This window comes from Hemiscyllium ocellatum, chromosome 29 (assembly GCF_020745735.1).
Source record: "Hemiscyllium ocellatum isolate sHemOce1 chromosome 29, sHemOce1.pat.X.cur, whole genome shotgun sequence".
Classification (NCBI taxonomy): Eukaryota; Metazoa; Chordata; class Chondrichthyes; order Orectolobiformes; family Hemiscylliidae; genus Hemiscyllium; species Hemiscyllium ocellatum.
Genome location: NC_083429.1, coordinates 42,544,006 through 42,563,927, shown reverse-complemented (window position 1 = coordinate 42,563,927; position 19,922 = coordinate 42,544,006).

Here is a 19,922-nt window from a genome sequence, read left to right as displayed (position 1 = left end):
GTATGTGGAAAGAGCTGCCAAAGGAAGTGGTAGAGGTGAGTAAAATTACAACACTTAAGAGACAGGTAGTTAAATAGGAAAGCTATAGTGGGATATGGGCCAAGTTCAGGTAAATGGGACGAGTTCAGTTTAGGAAACCTGATTGGCATGGACAAGTTGAGCCAAAGGACCTGTTTCAGTGCTGTCTGACTGGATGACTCTATATGATCTACCTTATCATACCACTTCTGAGGAAGTTTGTTATTAGAAAAAAAATGGACTCAACTTCTCCTTGATTTGTTTCGAAGTCACTCAATGGAATCACCTCTCCCCATTGAAAAAGATACCACTTTATACCAAATGGGAAGGGGGTGTTGATTCGGCCATCTTTGACATAGAACTGCAGCAGGAACTGTCAATCTTAATTCTCAGAACTGGCCATTGATTGAGGCTGTTGCCAACAGAATGCAGCAGGGATTGTCTGGCTCTATCACCATGAAAAAAATGTGAAATGCATGTGCAAATTCATTTTGCCTCCATAAGTTAGCTTCTTGAGCATTCCTGACATTAATCACTCCATTATTGGTGATGATGCCTTCAACAGCTAAAACCCTATAAACTAGAAAACATCCCCCCCTCCCAAAACTACATCACTCCCACTCTTTCCCATTTAATACTCATCTTTTAGGCCAGATGGCCAAAAGCTTGGTCCAATATCTCTGACTTGGCTTGGTGTCAAATTTTGTTGGAATGCACTTTTGAAAATATCTTGGGTACGGATGTAGGTTTGCTCACTGAGCTGAAAGCTGAAAACGAACCTTCCAGTTCAGTGAGCAAACCTACATCCAGAACCTCAACTTGAGCTACAAATCTGCTCAAAACTCACTAATATTTTGGGATTTTTATAACTATAATAATTGGAGCTTTTTTGTAAAAACCTATTGTTAGTCAAAGGAGATTTTAGTAAACATTTAGACTGGAATATTCAGATGGCAGATGGGGAAAGGTAGCCTTGATGAGGAATTTCTAGAATGTTTCTGGAGTCGTTCTGGAGCCAACTGGAGAGCAGACCATACTCTATAATTATTGTGCAAGGACACAGGATTAATTAAGAACTTCATAACAAAAATGCCCCTAGGTATTAGTGATCATAATACAATTGAGTTTTACATTCAATTTGCAGGAGATGTGAGTAGGTCCTAGATTTTTCTGTAGACTTAAATAAAGGTAACCATAAGGACATGAAAGCAAAGCTGGATAAAGTGATTTAGCAGCTTAAAGGATAGGTTAGTAGAGACGCAGTAACAAACATTTAATTTTTTTAGATTAGATTACTTACAGTGTGGAAACAGGCCCTTCGGCCCAACAAGTCCACACCGACCCGCCGAAGCGCAACCCACCCATACCCCTACATATACCCCTTACCTAACACTACGGGCAATTTTAGCACGGCCAATTCACCCTGACCTGCACATCTTTGGACTGTGGGAGGAAACCGGAGCACCCGGAGGAAACCCACGCAGACACGGGGAGAACGTGCAAACTCCACACAGTCAGTCACCTGAGGCGGGAATTGAATGTGTTTTTCAGAATATACAGGATGCTTTTCAGCCAGAAAGAATAATTTCTGGGGGTGGAGCCAATATCTGTGGGTAACTATAAAGGTTAAAAATAGCACCAAACTAAAAGAAAAGTGTATAATTGTGCAAATGCAGGTGCAGTCCAAAAAAATTGGACAACATAAATAACAACAAAGAATGTGCAAAAAAAGGAGGCAAAATTACAGTGCAAGGGAAAGCTATTCAGAACTGTAAAAAGAAATAATAAGGGTTTCAAGGAATTTCTGAAAAGGAAAAGAGCAAACAAAGTGACTGTTCCTGACTGTTCCTGCAATAGAAAGTGAATCTGGAAAATAAAGTAAAGCAGGTAAATTGGACAGGTATTTTGCATCCGTCTTCACTATAGAGGATACAAGCAACATCCCAGAAGTGATGAGAAATCAGAAAATGGAAGACAGTGAGGAAGTCAGGAAAACAATAATAACCACTGATTAAATATTTATAGTTGCAGGCTAATAAATGCCCAGGTCTTGATGGATCTCTTCCTAGGATCTTAAAGTTAAAAATCACACAACATCCGGTTTAGTCCAACAGGTTTATTTGGAAGCACTAGCTTTTGGAGTGCTGTTCCTTCATCTGGTAGCTATGGAGCAGGACCATAAGACACAGAATTTATAGCAAAAGAGTATGCAAGTAAAATGGTATATTGAACAAACCTCAAGGTTTACTTGCATGACACTGCAACCTTTTGCGATAAATTCTGTCTTACAGTCCTGCTACACAACCACCTCAAGGGGCAGTGCTCCGAAAGCCAGTGCTTCCAAATAAGCCTGTTGGACTATAACCTGGTGTTGTGTGATTTTTAACTTTATCCACCCCAGTCCAACACCAGCACCTCCACACCATAGGATCTTAAACACAGTGACAAGTGAGATAGATGATGCATTGATATTAATTTTCCAAAACTCCTTAGATTTGGGAATGGCTCCATTCAGTTGGAATGTAAGAAAAGTAACTCATTTATTCAAAAAGGGAGAGAGATAGATACCAGCAACATATGGATCAGTTAGCTTAACATCAGTCATTAGAAAATTTTAGAAGCCAATATAAAACAAGTTATTGCAAGACATTTAGGTAAGTACATCTTTATCAGGCAGTACCAACCTGATTTTGTAAAAGGAAAATTATATTTTACTAATCTATTGCAGTTTTTTGAAGTAACAACATGTGCTATGAATAAATAGAAACTGGTGGTAATGTAATGTTAGACTTCCAGAAGGCTTTTGTTAAAGTATGATTTCAAAGCTCATTGAAGAAAGTGAAAGCTTATAGTGTCCCACACTTGCATAGATAGACGATTGTCTGGTGAACTGCAGGCATAGAGTAAGCAGGATTGGGTGTTTTTTCAGGTTGGAAAGATATAACAAAGTGCATTCTACAAGAATTAGTGCTAGGTCTCAACTGATTACAATTTATATTAATTAAAGGATTAGCGAGTTTTAAGAAGATTTGTGAAATTTAAATTTGCTGAAGACCCCTACAAAGGTAGGAAAGTGAATTGTGGAAAGGACGTGAGGAGGCTACAAAAATTTATAGACAGGGTATAGATCTTCTTAGATATAGGAAAGTGAGCGGGAAAAGACCTGACAAATAAAATATACCTTTGGAAAATGTGAAATTGTCCATTTTGGCAGAAAGAATTTTTTTTAAAAAGTCTTCTGGTACTAAGTTAAGAATTCAGAAGTCCAGAGGGATCTGGGTGTCCTTCTGCATGAATTGCTCATGGATATTATGCAGATACAAATAGTAATTAAGAAAGCGAATAGAATGTTATCATTTATTGCAAGGGAAATTGAATACAAAAATAGGGTGGTTATGCTTTAGTTATACAAGACATTGGTGAGACCCGCAGCTGAAGGTTTACTAGACTGTTATTGGCAATGTAAAAAATGACGTCTGCAGATGCTGGAGATCACAGCTGAAAATGTGTTGCTGGTCAAAGCACAGCAGGCCAGGCAGCATCTCAGGAATAGAGAATTCGACGTTTCGAGCATTAGCCCTTCATCAGGAATGAGAGAGAGAAGCCAAGCAGGCTAAGATAAAAGGTAGGGAGGAGGGACTTGGGGGAGGGGCGATGGAGGTGGGATAGGTGGAAGGAGGTCAAGGTGAGGGTGATAGGCCGGAGTGGGGTGGGGGCGGAGAGGTCAGGAAGGAGATTGCAGGTTAGGAGGGCGGTGCTGAGTTGAGGGAACCGACTGAGACAAGGTGGGGGGAGGGGAAATGAGGAAACTGGAGAAATCTGAATTCATACCTTGTGGTTGGAGGGTTCCCAGGCGGAAGATGAGGCGCTCCTCCTCCAGCCGTCGTGTTGTTATGTTCTGCCGGTGGAGGAGTCCAAGGACCTGCATGTCCTCGGTGGAGTGGGAGGGAGAGTTAAAGTGTTGAGCCACGGGGTGATTGGGTTGGTTGGTCCGGGCGGCCCGGAGGTGTTCTCTGAAGCGTTCCGCAAGTAAGCGGCCTGTCTCACCAATATAGAGGAGGCCACATCGGGTGCAGCGGATGCAATAGATGATGTGTGTGGAGGTACAGGTGAACTTGTGGCGGATATGGAAGTATCCCTTGGGGCCTTGGAGGGAAGTGAGTGTGGAGGTGTGGGCGCAAGTTTTACATTTCCTGCGGTTGCAGGGGAAGGTGCCGGGGGTGGAGGTTGAGTTGGTGGGGGGTGTGGATCTGACGAGGGAGTCACGAAGGGAGTGGTCCTTGCGGAACGCTGATAGGGGAGGGGAGGGGAATATATCCTTGGTGGTGGGGTCCGTTTGGAGGTGGCGGAAATGGCGGCGGATGATACGTTGTATGCGGAGGTTGGTGGGGTGGTAGGTGAGAACCAGTGGGGTTCTGTCTTGGTGGCGGTTGGAGGAGTGGGGCTCAAGGGCGGAGGAGCGGGGAGTGGAGGAGATGCGGTGGAGGGCATCGTCGATCACGTCTGGGGGGAATCTGCAGTCCTTGAAGAAGGAGGCCATCTGGGCTGTGCGGTGTTGGAACTGGTCCTCCTGGGAGCAGATGCGGCAGAGACGAAGGAATTTGGAATATGGGATGGCGTTTTTGCAGGGGGCAGGGTGGGAGGAGGTGTAGTCCAGGTAGCTGTGGGAGTCAGTCGGTTTATAATAGATGTCTGTGTTGAGTTGGTCGCCTGAGATAGAGATGGAAAGGTCTAGGAAGGGGAGGGAGGAGTCTGAGACAGTCCAGGTGAATTTCAGGTCGGGATGGAAGGTGTTAGTAAAGTTGATGAACTGTTCAACCTCCTCGTGGGAGCACGAGGCAGCGCCGATACAGTCATTGATGTAGCGGAGGAAAAGGTGGGGGGTGGTGCCAGTGTAGTTGCGGAAGATGGACTGTTCCACATATCCTACGAAGAGGCAGGCATAGCTGGGGCCCATGCGGGTGCCCATGGCAACTCCTTTAGTTTGGAGGAAGTGGGAGGATTGAAAAGAGAAGTTATTCAGGGTGAGGACCAGTTCAGTCAGTCGAAGGAGGGTGTCAGTGGAAGGGTACTGGTTGGTGCAGCGGGAAAGGAAGAAGCGGAGGGCTTTGAGTCCTTCGTGATGGGGGAGTGAGTTGTTTTCTGAGGAAAGATTGGACAGGCTAGGCTTGTATTCGCTTGAGTTTAAAAGTGAAACAGGTATATTGATTGAACCATATAAGATCCCTATGGGTCTTGACAGTATAGATATGGAGAGAATGTTTCCTCTGATGGGTGAGTCTAGAACTAGATGTCACTGTTTAAAAGTCATTTAAAACAGAGATGAGCTAATTTTGTTTTAAAATAATACAGAATAACGTCTGTGGAACTTTCTTCCTGAAAAGGCAATGAAAGCAGAGTCTTTAAATATGTTTAAACCAGAGATGGATGGATTTTTGTTAATCAAGAAGTTGAAAGGTTATCAGGGGTAGGGAATGCAGAGCTCACGTTGCAGTCAGATGACGAATGATCTTATTAAATGACAAAGCAGGCTAAAGCAGCTGAATGGACTGCTCCTGGTCTATGTTCACATGAAGCAATATGAATTGTTCTTGCTGATTTTAAATTAAAATGCTGAGTGTCTTGCCAGTTGACATGACAACCTTCTTCAACACATTTTTCTTCCTCAGTAGACAACTTCCAAACTTTTAGCAGCAGAGCCCTGGTTTCCAATGGAACATTTAATCATTTCCAACAAGGTACCTGCTTAAATTGTTCAATCCAGTCTGTTAACTAGTTCTGGTAGTTAGCTTCTTTTGTGGAAGTGTTAATGGATGTTGCTTTAATTAAAGCATGTGAAAATAGAGCTTAGAAATGGATGAGGTAATAACAAATCATTACATAAAATTTTCTCATGAGATTCCACTGTCTCCTTTTTTAATAAAAGTGTTAAATCCGTAAAGATAAGACCATTATTACACAGAAACTTCTAATGCAGTAATTTTTTTTAAAATTTAGTTTACTGCTATATATTTTTAGTCCCAACAGGCTCTGGAAATGATCGATTTTCAGAAATAATTTTATAATCTCACCAATTTGAAAAGGGTACTTAAGTGAATAGAGCACCTTAATTGCCCTTAACTTGTCTCCAAAAACTTCAATGCAAGGAAATATGGACTTGGTGACTCGTTAAAGAAATGCAAGAGATGCCATAATGGGAGAGACCCAGTATACAACTTAAACAGAGGAAGAATTATCAAGAGGGGAAGTACATGATGAGTGGTTAAAGCACACCAAGAGGTGATGAAAGGGTCAAGAACTAGTGAGTGCTTAGATCAGAGTGAAGAACAATAAGGCAGGAGACTTTGTGGGTGTTCAAAAGAACTGCAAGAGGCAGCAAAAGAAAAGCGGGAAGAAAGAAAGTTAAAACAACTGTCTGCGTACTGACCGCATTTAGAGCAAACTAGAGTGACATCATATCAAATCAGGTAAGTGAGTAGTTAGTGAATATTTAACTCATTTATCTTTTAAAAATTCTATAATTTATCCACAATTGCATGTTTTTGTTTTGTATTGGAATAGAAGTACATAATTTATTGCAACTTATGTATTTGCAAAGACAAGGACTGATTAGAGATAGTCAACATGGCTTTGTGCATGGGAAATCATGTCTGACAAACTTGATTGAGTTTTTTGAAGTAGTAACAAAGAGGATTGATGAGGGCAGAGTGGTAGATGTGATCTATATAGACTTCAGAAAGGCGTTCGACAAGGATCCCATGGGAGACTGGTTAGCAAGGTTAGATCTCATGGAATACAGAAAGAACTAGCCATTTGGATACAGAACTGACTCAAAAGGTAAAAGACAGAAAGTAGTGGCGGAAGGTTGTTTTTCAGACTGGAGGCCTGTGACCAGTGGAGTGCCACAAGAATCAGTGCTGGGTCCACTAATTTTCATGATTCATATAAATGATGTGGATGTGAGCATGAGAGATATAGTTAGTATGTTTGCAGATGACACTAAAATTGGAGGTGTAGTGGACAGCGAAGAAGGTTAACTGGGATTACAATGCAATTTTGATCAAATGGGCCAATAGGTTGAGACGTGGCAGGTGAAGTTTAATTCAAATAAATGTGAGATGCTGCATTTTGGGAAAGCAAATCTTAGCAGGACTTATACACTTAATGGTAAGGTCCTTTGGAGTGTTGTTGAATAAAGACACCTTGGAGTGCAGGTTCATAGCCCCTTGAAAGTGGAATCACGGGTAAATAGGATAGTGAAGAAGGTGTTTGTTATGCTTTCATTTATTGGTCAAAGTATTGAGTGTAGGAGTTGGGAGATCATGTTGCGGCAGTACAGGACACTGGTTAGGCCACTTTTGGAATATTGCATACAATTCTCGTCTTCCTGTTGGAAAGATGCTGTGAAACTTGAAAGGGTTCAGAAAAAATATTTTCAAGGATGTTGCCAGCATTGGAGGATTTGAGCGATAGGGAGAGGTTTAATAGGCTAGGACTATTTTCCCTGGAGCACTGGAGGCTGAGGGATGACCTTATAGAGGTTTATAAAGTCAGGAGGGGCGTGGATAAGATAAATAGACAAATTCTGTTCCCTGGGCTGGGGGAGTCCAGAACGATAGGGCATAGTTGACCTTATAGAGGTTTACAAAATTATGAGGGGCATGGATAGGGTAAATAGGCAAAGTCTTTTCCCTGGGATGGGGATGCCCAGCTCTAGAGGGCATAGTTGAGGGTGAGAGGGGAAAGATATAAAAGAGGCCTGAGGGGCAATTTTTTCATACAGAGGTGGTGCGTGTATGGAATGAACTGCCAGAGGAAGTGGGGGAGGCTGGTACAATTGCAACATTTAAAAATGCATCTGGATGGGTATATGAATAGGAAGTGTTTGGAGGGATATGGGCCAGGTGCTGGCAGGTAGGACTAGATTGAGTTGGGATATCTGGTTGGCATGGACGAGTTGGACAGAAGGGTCTGTTTCCATGCTGTACGTCTTTATGACTCTGTGACTTGCAAAGTGAAATAAAGCTAAGGCATGGCTGGGCAGCTCTGTCACATGGAATATATGTTTTGCAATGTTGGAGGACATGGTTGGAGGACAATGTTGGAGGACATGGTTGCTACCAGTTACCCAAATGACCAAATGAAAAGCAAATGTCATCAACACTTGGAACTTGAACTTTGGGTTTAGAGCTCTAGTAACAGTTAGAGTTGTTCTGACTCAGTAGCGAGGTTGATAATTCTATGGATAGCATGTAGCACACTAGGAGCATAGACGCAGAAAGGTTATTGGTGACCTGAAGTCAATTTGTGAAAATGAGGCATGCAATGGAGTTGTCTCCCAAGGTCCCACTCACAAATTAGGTTTCCAGCTTGGATTCTGTTGAGGGTGGTATTCCTTCAGAAGGTCAGAGCATGTGGTGGCAAGTTTGTAACACCACAGGCGACTCAGAGGAAGAGTAGAAATAGGCTTTATTAAACATAAACAGAGGATGGTAACGAGAAGACCTCTTACTTGGAGCTCAACACACTCGGGTTCCAGTTCCATGTGACCTGATGTCACTATGACCATGGCTCTTTTTGCATATGCTCAGTTACTGTACCCAGAGTAAAAATACAAAATCCTTCACTTGGTAATGGAAGGCTGGCCCACTGGCAAGTGATTCTTTTCTGAATTTGGTAAGCGGATGGACTATGGTTAGAAGCTGGCTAGAATTCTCCATTCAATCTGAAGGCTCTACATAACACATTATTAGACACTTGGCCTTTAGTTATCCAACTGGTAGCAGCAAGAAAGCTAGCACCACCTCCAGGCTATCTCAAAGACTAACGCAATCAGCCAAACACCCTCTCTCCCCATACCCCTTCCACACTTCCCTGGTTTTCTATCCATGATGACTCTTCAGCAGCTTAGGCCATTTTTGACTTGAAGCTTCTAAAATTTGCAGCGAAGGCATATCAAAGCACACTTTCCCCATCTGTTGACTGCTGCCTGCTGCTTGTTTTCAAGTTTTTAGATCTTCTATTAACTGTTCACATTCAGGAACCTGCCTTGATCCCTGTGTGAAGGCTGCTGTCTGGGCACTTCAGGCAAAATCATTGTTGGGTGATTATTCCTAACACAGGGCAAGCTCATGATCCCACTCGACCCTCAAACCAAAAGGCAAATTCCTGCCCTTGGAAAACATCCCTGCCTTCCTTCAGGTTGTGACCTGAGATTCTTTATGTTCACCCGATAGAGCAAACTGGCTGTGTTTTAACATCTCATCACAAAGATTGCCATGCTGTAATACAGCATTACTCCCCCATTACTCCATTGAAGGGTCTGACTAGGTTCTCTGCTCAGCTTCTGACATGGAGCTTGTCATTCAGAATTGAGGACACCACCTCTGAGCTGTTTGAAGAGTAGACACAATGGCTCCTCTTGAGAGTTAATATGTTGAGGTTTAAGTTACTCTGAAGGTGATGACAATACCACAATGAAGGCTAAGGAGAATTGCAAGGTGATGATGATCATGGTGCTGTGCAGTTTTGAAGATACTGTTAACCAAATCACAAATTGTAGTAACTGATATTTAAGCATTGCTGGAATTCTTAGTTTTCTGCATTTTTATTACTGAATTAAGTATGTTATTAAATAAAAACCTGCAAGAGTTGGTGGCAATAAATTGATTATATGGAAGTAATTAGACTTAAAATTTAACATTTTCCTTTGTTGGTTCATAAAGGAAGAGTAACTGACTGTATAAATTTTGTATCATAGTGATTGTCATTTAATATACCAAATCCTTTATGACTGTTTCATGAGCTCATGAAATATTAAACTAATATTATTCTAAAGGCAAGTTACTTAAAGGGCTGAGAGATTCTTTTATCCTTTCCTCTCCCTACTTCCTCCCATGAAGTGAAACGTACAGTTAACATTAGAATGAAGACCATTGCTTAATGAGATCACTGGACAAAAATCTGAAATCTACACAAAAACATTTTTTTTATTTCTACTTTTTTTCATATTTTCTTTCATTTAGATATCCCTTTCCTCAAAAATGCAAAATATTTGCCACTGCTTTTTCTCTTTGTCACAATCATCTATATATAAAAATCAGCATTCTCTGTTAGATATTTTCTAATCAATCTGTTCAGAGGTATTATTACTTTTGTTTGGAGTGGGTGGGCCTTGATACCTGGTGTCCTGGTTCAGAGGTATGAACACTACCACTGTCATAAAATTCTTAATTCCTCAGATCTCCTGAGACTGCAGAACTTCTTTCATTGCCCTTCCGCCATTTCTCTCTCTCACACACAATCTACAAGATTTAAGTCATGATTTGGAGATGCCGGTGTTGGACTGGGGTGTACAAAGTTAAAAATCACACAACACCAGGTTATAGCCCAACAGGTGTAATTGGAAGCACTAGCTTTCGGAGCGCCACTCCTTCATCAGCCTCCTTCATCATAACCACCTGATGAAGGAGCAGCGCTCTGAAAGCTAGTGCTTCCATTTACACCTATTGGACTACAACCTGGTGTTGTGTGATTTTTTAACTTTGTACAAGATTTAAAACCTGAAACTGGCCTTCATTGAATCACTGTTTCCTCAAGTTTCCACTTTTCAGTCTTTGTTTTGTTCTGGGCAGTGGTTACTGCTTTCCCCACACCAAGGTCAATGGCTAGTAAGCAACTTTGCTCCCACTATAATTTTGTGGAATCAACACTGGGGAAATGAGTGGCAGCAGTCAGATTCCTTTGGATAAAGCAAGTAGTCAGTGCTCAAAACAATTTAATTGAGACCAGAAGTCAATGCAACCATTTTGACAATCAATATATGATATACAAAATATAGGGCTGGTGATCTGTATGGTTGGTCTACAATGCAAAGTGATGCCAATAGTGTGGGCTCAATTCCCATACTGGCTGAGGTTACCATGGAGAATTCTCCTTCACAACCTCTCCCCTCGCTTGAGGTGTGGTAACCCTCTGCTTAAAACACACCAGCCATCTCTCTGTAATGCAGAACAACCTTATGATCTGGTATGCTATAGTGGCTTTATCTCTTTTGATTTCAAGGCCAAATCCATTTAGGATTTTATGGAAGGAACAATAGCTACATTGATTAAGGTTGCAACAGTTCAATGTACTTCAATTTTTGAAGGAGAAAAAAAAGAACAAAAATGTTTGGAAAAAGTAGCACAGACTAATTCAATTGTTATAAACTAGTTGGCTTTAAAGTATTACATGCCTGAGTTATACTTACTGAGTCTTAAGAAGAAGATTTGTAGCTCAGATTGAGGTTCTGGATGTAGGTTTGCTCGCTGAGCTGGAAGGTTCGTTTTCAGACATTTCGTCGCCATACTAGGAAACATCATCAGTGAGCCTCTGAATGAAGCACTGGGTGGTGTAGCCTGCTTTCTATTTATATGTTTGGGTTTTCTTGAGTTTGTGATGTCATTTCCTGTGGTGACATCATTTCCTATAGTGATACCATACATATGAAATGTTTGAAAATGTACCTTACAGCTTAGCGAGCAAACCTACATCCAGAGTTTACTTCTGCTTGCAAGCATCCATAAACTGCCCTTCATGATGCTTAGGTTATGGACTACAATTAACTTTACTACTATACTGTCAGTTGTACTGTACTGCTGATTTGTTATATACTTGGTAAACTTGAATTAGGCCAGATAAATGCAGAAATGGCACTGGTTTTTAAAGGTTTATGTAAAGCACTTTCAAAATTGTCTACTGTCACAAGATGTCTGCATGCATACTTATTCTAGTTCGGCTGCTAGTATCTTTTAGTACTTAGTTCCAAGTCATAACCCAGGCTTAATGAATCAAGCATTGTAAACATAAATCAGCCACCAGACCAACATAATAAAACACATTGAAGACTACGTTGTTCATCTTTTTAAATGTAGAAATTGGAACTCCTAGCTAGCTGTGATCCTGGGAATGTACCAGCCAAATAAAAATCACTGCTGTCATTCTCTATGTCCTTCCAAAATGGTGGTGGCAGAATGGGCAGCATCTGCACTCAGCCTCAGGTCAACCTGTCCACCTGCTTCTCTTTTTTTCTTCTTCCTCATTCTTCTCAATTTTGATTTGAAGTTTACCTTGTGGAGAGAGTGGTGGTGACAGCACTGGAGTGTGGCAGCAGCTGAGGGCCAGGAGTGGGATGGTCAGTGGGCCAGGGTGAATCAGGACGGCCAGAGGTCAGCTGACCTGGAGTCGAGTGGAGCAGTTGGTGTGCTTGTCACAGATAGTGGTCAGCAGTTTGAGAGTCTGGCTGAGGTCAGTCCAGCGCAGGGGAGAACAAGATTACATGTGGAAAGCTCCCAATGCAAAGTGACTAGATGCTACAGAAGGACTGTAATGTTGAAATTTTCATTTAATTTCTTTAGTTCTTAAGTTATACTATAAAGAACTATAATGCAGATCTTTTAGCTGTTTTCTTTATTTCTCTATTTTTGTACTTAACCTATTTTAGTAGCTAAGATTTGTAACAAAGTACTTTGTGGCAACCTTACACACTTTTAACCGTACTCCTGTGCTTGAGTACATGTGATTGTAAAACCTAATTCTAATTCTAATTCCAAAGTTTGAAAAACTATGCCTTTCATTCCTCATTTTCCAATTATTTTCATGATCAAACATTTATTCAATTCCACTTCAATTATATCTGCCTCATTCTTCTGCTCACTATCTTTTGTATTTACGCTTGTTAAATCTAAAATATTTGTTAATGTCCTGAGATTCAACACCGTTCATTATCGAGTTTGTGATTATGTCAGATGCAATTGTTATTTAATTCAGGGTGACATTTACCTATGCCCAAAGGAACAGAAAAAAACCTCAATACAATTTCCTGTGAGGTTCCCTCAGCGTGAACATGAGGGGAGTAAGATTAGTCTACAACAGCTGCAGGTGGAATGGTTGAAATGTCGCTACCCTATGGGCAATTAGGGATGGTTAGTAAGTGTTAACCTCACCAGCAATGCTCACATCCCATAAACAAATCAAAAGAAACAAAAAACATAGTACAATTCGTCTGAGCAATTTATTTAACTTTAACATCACCAAACTACACATGCCAAGATTTATTTACCTTCTTTACAGCTTCTGGAAGACATTGATTAATGAGATCTATTTTCTGCACATTTTAGTGACACTTCTCTGTCCATGTTATGCGAGTTTTCACCTCACTGGAGGTGATTGACATCCTTTATGAAATATTGTAGATGTTTTACGAGCAGGGGTAGTTTGCAGAGATATTCTGAGATTTGCATTTTGAACTTCAACTAATTTTCAATCCTTTGTAAACAGGCTAAGCCCAGTAGCCACTCAGTTAACCAACGGTATTAAAATAATATACTAAGAGATCAGTACCTTTTAACAAATACAGAACCAATTTAACAATTTTCCAATCCAATGGGTAAAGACTTTTAAGATTTACATAAAACAAAGTCACTTTTAAATAAATAATTCTTTCACTTCAAATGTCATTAAGTTGTCTGCCATTTGATGGATATATGGCTGCAATTATTCTGACCAACAGTGCTGTGCAGCAAAAGCAAACAAGATGCAATTAATGCCCATTTTGCAATCTGTCTCACAAAACAGAGAGTGACTGATTTCTTTGTGTGCTTTGCAGTTTATCAGAGCAATTTTAATCAATTTCCTTTGCCTCTCCCAAAGATGCAAATTAATGATTGGAAGCTTTCCTCAAACCGCACAGTTTGAGAAAGATTAAATATAATTTTATAACTCTACAAAAGGTGCAATGGAGTTCAAACAAATGCTGGGAAAGATCAATGTGGTTCCATGGATGAATTACAGAGCTAGCCAATTTAGAAAGTAGGCATTTCTCAGTAGCTGAAGTTATAAGTCCTTAAGTGACACTTGTTCTATATTCTGCAGATAGAAATAAACTAGATCCTTGTGAATGTCATCGCTGAGTTAGACACATATAAGAGAAACAAGACATGTCTGAAAGTATAGATGTACCAATTTATCTCAAATGCCATGAGGAAAGCGAATCATGGTAACAGCATGATCCAGTGCAATAATCAAAAAAATGTCATTCTCTTCAGTTAGAATCCAGCAATTTCATTCCTACTATTATTTTAAATTTCCCTATTATTTTTCTTCAATCCACTGACCTGTATCTGTAATCCATAAATTCAGAGCAACTTTTTACCCTGATCACAGTCAGTCCAAAACGAATTGTATTGCACACTCTGCACTTCCTAGATCCACGACTATTATTCTCATTAAAAACCTAAGCGAGGCCCAAGACTCTATTTTTCAAGAAGCAAGTCTACTTTAGCACAGACTTATCTCAGAATAAAGCATAGCAAAATAATGTGATTAACTCAGCCTGCAGAGGTTACATTTGCAAAATGGCTACTACCAAGGCAAAACATCTGTCCCGATGATTTAGATTAGATTCCCTACAGTGTGGAAACAGGCCCTTCGGCCCAACAAGTCCACACTGACCTTCAGAAGAGAAACCCACCCAGACCCATTTCCTTCTGACTAAAGCACCTTACACTATGGCAATTTAGAATGGCCAATTCACCTAACCTACACATCATTGGACTATGGGAGGAAACTGGAGCACCCAAAGGGAACCCACACAGACACAGGGAGAATTTGCAAACTCCACACAGTCACTCAAGGCTGGAAATGAACTTGGGTCCCTGGCATTGTGAGGCAGCAGTGCTAGCCATTATGCTGCCCTGGCTTAACTGCTCACAGTTGGCTTACAGGACCTAATTTGAAAGGTTTTCATTTCTTTGACTCCAGCGGGCAGGTGATGGTGTGTTTGAAATGGTGCAGGCTCAGTAAAGATAGGAGACTTGGAGCTTTTACAACAGCTTATTCACTTCAATAGGCAGATTGTTGTGGGAAAAAAAGGAGGTCAAGCCTTTGATATCCAAAAAAAAACCACACAATCAGGAACAGTCTAGTAGATTTGGGAGCAGAGGTGGATACAGGGAGTGAACATGCTTCCTTTTATTTAATGCAAATTGTGTACATAAAATTCCTAATCAGCAAATGTGTATTGAACCTACTAACTGGGGCAGCATGGCATGCTTTATTTACTTTAGTACACAAAGTGTTACAAAATAATTTGAAATTCATCGTCACTGCTGCTTCATTTCTTCACGGTATATTCAGAACAAATGGGTTTGTTAATTTGTAATCAGTTCTTATCTCTGATGTTCACTGTACCACTTTCTGAAAAATTGAAGAAGGTCCCATGTTGTCATGTGTTAGCTTACTGGACCTAATTTGAGAGGTTTTCATTTCTTTGACTCCAGCATCAAGGTGATGGTATGTTTTGGATTTGAGCTTAGATCAGGGTCAAATGTAGCTCCCAATACTACACCCTGTCGGGAGCGATCACCTCACATTGATTTTGATTGGTCATTGGGCACAATTAGCTCCAGTGGTCCCGCTGCTTTTGATTGCCCAACCACCATCCATCGTTTCCCACAGCAGACCTGCTCCCTGGACATTATTTGGACAATTCGGGGATTATCATAGTCAGGTTGGCACTTCCCACACAATGCATACTTCCTACCTTGTTTGACCACATCAAAAAGGTACCAAAACACTGTGGGAAATTCTTGCCTATGGTTACAAATTCAAGACTTCCCAAATTAACTTCTTAGAATCAACTGGCATCAGGCATTCATTCAAGTGTCTGAATCTGACAAATTTATGAGAGATTCAGACCAAGCCTATTATGTGATTACATGACCTGAAGTGTAATGATCAAACCCTTTGATATCTTTAAAAAAATTAAATACTGCAAATGTTGGAAATCTGAAACAAACGCAAAACATGCCAGAGAAGTTCAACAGGGCTATCAGCATCTGTGCGAAGAGAAACAGAATTAATGTCTTGAGTCCGATATTAAGAAACTTTCTCTCTACAAGTGCTGCAGACACTTGGGTATCTTCTTTTGTGCATGTATTTCTTCACTCACCACAATGGTAAATCAAGTTAACATGAGGTGATTTAGAGTCACAGTGTCATGGAGGTGTACCCTTTGATCCAACTCGTCCATGCCGACCAGATATGCTAAAATAATCTAGTCCCATTTGCCAGCATTTGTCTCATCTACTTCTAAACCCTTCCTATTCATATATTCATCCAAACGTTGTGATTGCACCATCCTCCACCATTTCCTCTGGCAGCTCATTCCATACACACACATATTCTGTGTGAAAAGGTTGCCCTTTAGGTCCCTTTTAAACATTTCCCTTCTCACCTTAAACCTATTCCTTCTAGTTTTGCACCCCCTTACTCTGGGGAAAAATACCTTGTCTATTCACCCTATCCATGTCCCTTATAATTTTGTAAACCTTTATAAGGTGACCTCTCAAATTTGAATCAGGAAGCTGCTTTAATCCACAGAAAGATGAACATACAGATTAATAGTTATGATCAGATTCACCAACGTGACAAATTGTTCACATCAGTGGGTCATCTTAAACGATGCAGATAAACTGATTGCTCTCTAGCCTTAAGAGGATCAGCTTAGCCATCCATGCAACTCTTCTTTTGATATATTCTAGCCATTGGAATTAATATTTCATGTCATTCACATGTGTATAGTCCAAATTCCCCTTATTCATGTCCTGCTTCTCCTGAAGTCTTCCCATGGTGGGAGCTCTCCCCATTGCCAAGTTCAAAAGCATTTTTCCATGTTTTGCTTCTGACTGCTTACAGTCTGAGGAAGATCAGAAAATGCCCAACACATTGGGTGAGAGGGATTTATTGATTGAACAGATAATAAACAATTCAGGAGCCTTTCTATGAAGACACAATATCAAAAGTAGTTCAGTAGCATCCTAATTACAGGCTTTCTCAGGTCGTTGTACATATTTGCCAGAATACACTGTGGAGATAGATTTCAATCTGACTACGTTGTAAGCAACTTGCCTTAGCAAACTGCCTGCTGCTTGTAGAAACTAAAATACAACCAAGAACTGAGGATGCTGGACACCCCAACCCCTACTATCCTACTATTGTAACCATGCATTGCCAATGGCTAATCCACCTGACCTGTATATCTTTCGACTATGGGAGGAAACCAGAGCACACGGAGAAAACCCATGCGGACTCAGGGAGAATGTATAAACTCCACACAGACATTTGCATAAAGGTGATATCGAATCCAGGTCCCTGGTGCTGCGAGGCTACAGTACTAACCGAGTCACCATTCAGACCCTGACATGAATTCCCGATATGAAAGTCAGTGCGGGCACCTTTCAAATCCAACTGGGCCACCTGCTTCTCCAGACCTCCACGGTGACACAAAGCACAAACATCCAGTGGCCGCATGCACCCCACATTGGCATTTGACACGTGCTGACTTCTCTGTATCATCATGGCACATTCACCATGGATTTATAGAATGCTTCTACATTTAAATGATACACTTTAGGGCACACAGCAGCTATCACTACAATGGTCCAGCAAGGACAGTTTGCATGCAGGACAAACTGGAGTGGGCTCCATGTCCAAGATGGCTGACTTAGGGCTCTGTAATTAGATCTTAAGATGCTCACCTCTGCCTTGCCTTGTGCTTCAGCGTTCTTCCCTCTTCAGTCACACTTCAAAAGATTTGCGGTACTTCTGCAATGCCTGTTGGTTTAGAGCAGTCACAATTTCTGCAGTTTGTTATTCTTGTCAGCAGTCATCGGTCAAGGGGGTTGACATGTTTCTGTGAGGCATAAAGCTACATGAATCTCACTCCTGCAGCATGTGCCAACCAAGTACACAGACACACTGCATGTACTGCAAGCCAATGCCCATGGCTCAAAGTCTAAGAGAAGTAGTCCTCAGTCAAATCAAGGATGACAGCCTGCAGTTAAGGGAGCCTGACAAAGAGAGCGCAGGCACCAGGAACTCTGGGATAGCTCAGCAATAGAGAGTCCTCAGCTATGCCAAAGTGAGAATTAGCCAAGATTGGGAATAAAGGGGGTGCCATCGCTTCAGGATAGGCAAGTCATGCGGCAAGCATGGGACAAGAAGACTTGCCAGACCTTGACGAGTGAAACTCTCTGTGAAACACATTCAAAATGATACTTAACTAAATTCTACAAAGATTTAGCCCAGTGCCTTGGGAGGTTAGGATGAAGAGAGAATTTTCTGCTCAATTGAGGAGAGGCCTCTCATATTTAGCTCAGGAACACAACACAGAGGAGGAGGACAGAATTAGTGTGTCCATTTGAACTTCGGAGGTACTAATTGGAACTGTTTATTGGGCTCAAAAATAGGTATAATTGCTGCTTGAGCACAACATTCCAGCTCTCTCTCATTTTAGTGAATAAGCTACTACAGGGCATATATGCACAGGCTGTATGCAGTTAGGGAGAGCTGGGGTTTTGTGTATGGGGACTGCTTGTTTCCATTTAAGTTCTTTACATTGAGCGCTTGGTATTATGTATGTGGTTCACAAGAACCATAAATAGACCACGAGGTAGAAAAAAGGGTAAACGTAAACAAGGAATACTTGATTGTATTATACCTGATTACTTCTCAGCCCCACAATCGGTTTTAGACCACCTCTCCTGGCTCCCGTTCCAGTCACCTGATCCACTCCATTAAAGGGGCGACACACACCCAACTACATACATATCAGTTGGCAGCTCCCATGATTCCCGATTTGTCCAATTTTGCTGCTTTCGACTAAGCTTTCCATCATTTTTCATCATGTCTCAGTTGCTCCTCATGGTTTATTCTGTAACTTGTCTCAACAGCTACCTAAACATGGCTTGGTATCAAATTTTGCTGAATCACATTCCTGTGAAGCACCTTGGAGTATTTTATAACATCAAAGGTGCTATATAAATGCAAGTTAGTGCCATGCGGCTGTACACATTCCACAGATTCAGAGATAGGAAATCAGGCAGGGTTATCCAAATATTGCTAAATTGGAAGGGCTACAAGCAATGGAGATAAGAATGTAACAAACAGAAACAGAAACTGCTGGAGAAACTCAGCAGGTCTGGCAGCATCCGTGGAGAGAAAACAATGTTAACATTTCGAGTCCAGTAACCACTCTTGAGAACAAAGACATGAATATGCAGCAGTGTAGAGTTACAGGTACCCTCTCCATAAAAAACACTTTCGGCAGTCACAAAGTTACATGCATCTGTCACAAGGACAGCAAAAAAAGGATGGTCACCACAGAATCTGCCCATCTTTCAATGATTGTAGCTGAAGACAACTGACATTTTTGATTAAAACAGATCTTCAACTTGCTGTGCCCAGGAGGGAGGGCGGAAGCTGGAAAGTCTGAATTTTTGTGCAGTGGAGCGCCTCGCTAAGTTAATGAAAATGGTACAGGAGGCACAAATCTAGATGTCCGGTCTTTGGAGCCAGCCTCTGCCATTTTTCCGTGGGCATGGAATCAGAAAGGGTTCTGAAATACACTTTCATGAACTATGGAGGCAACTGCATCAGTTAAAAAGTGCCACCGCCTCAGTCAGATCTGATATCACAATCATGACTTGCGCACTTTAGGCCTGATGGAAGGTTTAACCTAACTGGAATTCTTTGAGGGGTCGCGTATCTTTTTGGAGGGGTAAATCACTTTTCTGTATATGATCATGAACAGATAAAATGTCCTTTTGCTTCATGAAAAGTAAACATGAACATATGTAAAAAGTGCACAATCTCACTGGAAATATCAGGTTCATGGGAGCCAAAAAAAACCCAGAAGATACAGAAGCCTGAACATATGCTCCATCAGGTTCAAGAACAGCTTCTTCCTTGCCATTATTAGACTGATGAATGGACTGTCTAATTTCAAGTGATGTAGAGCTTCCTTTGCACACCTCCTGTGCAGTTGTAACCGGCATGTCTCACTCTAAGCACCCCATGATCTG